Source organism: Echinops telfairi, unplaced genomic scaffold, assembly GCF_000313985.2.
Source record: "Echinops telfairi isolate 266 unplaced genomic scaffold, ASM31398v2 ScPeMD7_7453;HRSCAF=8491, whole genome shotgun sequence".
In the NCBI taxonomy this organism is placed as follows: Eukaryota; Metazoa; Chordata; class Mammalia; order Afrosoricida; family Tenrecidae; genus Echinops; species Echinops telfairi.
The window spans coordinates 1,151,865-1,156,498 of NW_022111353.1; the positions used below are offsets into that span (position 1 = coordinate 1,151,865).

The following is a 4,634-nucleotide window of genomic DNA, read 5'->3' on the forward strand; positions in this document are numbered from 1 at the left end:
AAGTCCCTGGATTTTTAAACTAGAATTCTTGGAATGAGGTCCCGGGCCGCTCGGTTCCTGGGTCTCGTGGTCTGCGTACAAAGTCAGTGCCATCAGGGCAGACTCATAGCCAGCGTCTGGCGGCCTCACCGAGGACGCCACCCTCAAGTGCTGCTCTGACCCGAACCCAAGTACCCAGGATTTCCTGCTGCTGCAGACCATGGTCTGAATTAAAGCTCCTAAGAAGTCCCTGGATTTTTAAACTAGAATTCTTGGAATGACGCTGCTGCAAAAGTTAGATTTCCCTACTATGAAATTTTCCCGATATTTCTTGGGTTATGGGGATAAAAATGACACCCCTAAAGATAAAGATAAAAAGCTGGCATGGGTGTTGTGGTGGTTACATAATCGTTTTTCAAGTTGAGAAATAAGAGTGTAGGGGTGGAGTCTAGCCTGTCAATCAGATCATAGCCAATGAGGCCTCTCTGTGGGCATGGCCTTCTCCTGAGAAATCCTATATTTCTTCCTTGGAGGTGGGAGACACTTCTTTCTCTCAGCCTGCGAGATACTCTACTAACAAGGCTAACTCCCTGGGAACAATCCCTGAGGAGAAACCGCATGGACCTACCCTGCTGCAGCCAGAACCCTGAACCTGGAGAAGCCACGTGGAGACCCCTGCCAGCACTGAGATGCTTACAGTGCCACTGGATCCAAAGACTTTCTACCCACCGGCCTGTCATCATCCAGCATTGCATGTTTCGTGAGTCTGATGAGGACATTATAGCTTGGTATCGGACATATGGGCTAATATCGAACTTGTGGGCTTGGGCTGGACTGGGTTGGGATGCTTTTTTAATGTACAACTACCCTTCATATAAAACTCTCTCTTATATACATGAATGTCCATGGATTTGTTTCTCTAGTTTATCAGGACTAACATGGGTGTTCTCCAGAAAAGCCACACTTGAACTGACTCACAATTGGGGCACTGAGATAGTTTATTGTGCCAGCCTGGCCGATAAACACAAGTGGGATTAACTGAAGGGCAGAGAGATAAAGGGCTTGGTGAGCCTCGCCTTTCTTGTCTCTCGCTCTTTGATCATCAGACCAGTGTGCGGCTGCCTTGCTTATTCTGTGCCTCAATTTAAAGGCTACACTACCTGTGGGATGCCTAGCCTGTGGACTGTGTTGCTGTAAGTTGAGGTCCCTTTAAGACATCTCTGGAGCTGGGGACTGGTGGTTGGTGACCTGGCTGACAGTTGGTGACCGGCCTTGTGATTGGCTGCTGTGCTGACATAGCCTAGCTCTCTCTATAAGTAGAGGAAGATCTGGCAGCAGACTAGACTTGAAGGACTGCTAGTCTCTCACAACTCTCTCTCACGGGAGTGAGTTGCACTGAGCCATTTGTAGTGCTTTATAATTTAACTGTTCATTTCTTGTATTATATATTTATCTGTATATGATTTAACAGTTCATTTCTTGTTATATATCTAATTATCTTTATAAATAAATATATTAAATTATCACCAATTTGGTTTCATCTCTCTAGAGAACCCTGTCTAACACAGGCACTGAAGATGATGCCACTCAGTTACCATAGTTGCAATTCAGACAGGGGTGGGGAATTGGCTACATTGGAATTGCCATTCCTGATGTGCTTGTAGAAGATTTGAAGAACTGGAGTGGAATTTGTGAAGAAACCTGATGCTGGTAAAATGAAAGGCCTAGCATTTGTTCAAGATCCTGATGGCTACTGGACTGAAATTTTGGATCCTAACCACATGATAAAAGATTTGTGAAATATTTACAAAATGACAAATGTTCGTTGGGTTTCAATGAAGACATTATGGGGGCAGGGAGGAAGTAAGGTGACCCAAGATATTCAGAGAACAGAAGCTTCTAGTACTAATCATTATGCAAATTAAAATTGTCCTTAACTTCATTTTTCTTTCCCTGTTCAGTCATTTTGGTGTTAAAGTATTGTTTTAACGTCTGTCCTTGAATGTAGCAGTCTGACTTTACTTTTTAGGTGATAATTGGAACTGTTGCCTTCAGAGGCTGCATTTACCTTCTTTTATTCCTAAATGCTTCTCTTCCAGCCTGCCTTTGATTCATCATGAAAAAAAAAATCATTCAATATGTTTTTGTCGTGTTATCTTCTGGGGCTTCAATTTCTCAGAAATAACTTTTCACAATGGAAACTAAGGAAAACGGAACAAAAATGAGATTTGTGTGTACTTCCCCAGTATGAAGTGTTTATAAAAGAGGAGGTATTTTGGGGAATAATTCAGAATTACGCTGACAAAGATGCTGATGGAAAACTGAATCTTATTTTTATTATAAAATACTTCTAAAGTTACAGGGGCAGTTGTATGCAATCCTGCAGGGTCACTGTGGGTTGGCATCCATTCCACGGCTCTGAGTTTGAGCTCCAGTCAGCAATAACTAGTCTACCTGGGCATGGTTTTCGTGCCCGTGGTGTTTAGCTCTCCCACGTGCGCTCCCTCATTGCCTTTGTTCCGTCTTAAGACCCTCTGCATGTGGGGAGGCGGGAGGTGTTGTCTGTGAAGGCCTCCTTTTCTCTTTGGGGCTCCACATGCATGGGTGCTTCGTGTGTTTCAATGACAGACTCTCCTTATCAAGAAAGCTTTTAAAACTTTATTAATAAATCTTTTTACTGGGGGCTCTTACAGCTTTTACAACAACCCATACCCTGTTTCTCGGAAAATAAGACAGTGTCTTATATTAATTTTTGCTCCCAAAGATGTGCTAGGTCTTATTTTCAGGGGATGTCTTATTTTTCCATGAAGAAGAATACAGTACACATTTATTGTTGAACAATGAAAGGAAATTTATTACCTGTATATGGTACGGTAGTAGCTGTCATCACAAACCAGCATAACCAGACAAACTGTGAATCCTACAGTATCAAGAATTTCTTGTTACTACCAGTATTTCCATCTACAACAATCTGTGGTACATTTACTCATTCATTCAATGACAGCCATGTCATCATCTTTGGAACATCATCATAACAATCCAAACCCTTATTTTAGGGGAGGTCTTATTTTCTGGGGGATGCCTTATATTTCAGCGAGAGGCAAAACTGTAAGTAGGTCTTGTTTTCGGGGGATGTCTTACTTTCGGGGAAACGGTACATCCATTGTATCAAGCACATTTGTACATATGTTGCCATCATCATTTCCAAAACACTTTCTTTCTACTTGAGCCCTTGGTATCAGCTCCTCTTTCCGCCCCGCCTCCCTCCCTCCCTCGTGAATCCTTGATAATTTAGAAATTATTTTCATATTTTACACCATCCTCTGTCTCCCTTCACCCACGTTTCTGTTGTTCGTCCCTCTGGGGTGGGGGCGGGGTTGTATATCTATCATTGCGATCGGTTCCCCCTTACTCCCCCTTCTGCCCCCACCTTCCCCTTCCCCCTACCCTCAAAGTATCGCTACTCTCATTATTCATCCAGAAACCTTACCGCCACGTTGGTCCAGCGGCTGCTAAGCGGGAGGAGCAAGGCCCAGTGGAGGTGTGCGCGCTCCAGCAGCTTCCCACTTGCTAAGAAACTGCTTCTAGACCTCGGCTGGTCCTCACCTGAGCAGTGCAGGTGAGGGATCAGGGGCGGGATCAGGAGGGGCGGGCCGGGGGCGGGCCGGGGGCGGGCCGGGCAGGGTCTTGGGCATTCCCCTCCCGGTGAAGGTCAGATTGCGAAGCGCGGCTGGGCCACGTGGAGCGCGGTGAGTCCCCGGCGCAAGGGGTGTCTGCCGTCGGGCTCCATCTTGGCCGTCGGGGGTGGGCTTGGGCTTGGGGGTGGGGGCACTGTGCCCCTAATCTTGGGGCAGCTTTCAACCCCCGGAAGTGTTGGGTTGACGTGAACGTGGCTGGGTCCGCTGCCAGCTCAAGCCGCGCTGGGGACTCGGCGCCCCTTGGGCCCTCTAGCGCATGCAGGGAAAATCTGGGGGCCAGGAATGAAGTTTCGGGGCGGGCTGGCATCCGGCAGTGCGGACGCTCCAGTGGAGCCCGCATTTCTGAGCCGCCTCGCCGGACTCCGCGGGTGTCCGCGCTTGCTGGATGCCTGTGGCAGCGAGTCTGGTCTGGCTCGGTGGACCATGCGGAGGGAGCGGGACATCTCGGGTTTTGCAACGCAAGCAGCTTCCAGGCTGGGGTGCAGGAGCGGGGCAAGGGATAACTAACGGGGTGCCGAGGCAGGGGGCGTCCGCAGTTTTGGGGGGCGAGGACAGGGCTGTAGCTAGAAAGGGTGCTTGAAGGCCTAGGGCAGAGACCCCTGGGCAACATGGCTGGTTAACAGGGCTGGAGCACCGGGTGGGAGCTTCCAGCTGGCGGCGGCCCTGAGGAATGGAAGAGTTTGGGGGTCAGAGAAGGTTGGGTGGAGTAGGGATTGGCAGATAAGTCCCCACTGACCTTCCGGCTCCTAATGTGTCCAAAAGTCAGATGAGCCATTCGCAACCGAGGGCTGCGGGGGCTCGCCTGCCCTACCCCTATCCCAAATGGAAAAAAAAAACAGCAACACCCAGGAGCTAGGAATGGTTTCCAACGATTGCCTCCCCCTCCCCCTGCTTGCCACGGGCCCTTTTAGAATCCGAACCAAGGGCATTTTACAACAGCGCCCAGCCAATGCCATT

At 48.4% G+C, this 4,634-nt stretch overlaps 1 pseudogene; it reads left to right on the top strand.

Moving 5' to 3' along the window:
• Nucleotides 1-1,778, top strand: part of LOC101644654 — an 11,343-nt pseudogene extending 9,565 nt beyond the window's left edge.
• The last annotated feature ends 2,856 nt before the right edge of the window (nucleotides 1,779-4,634 follow it).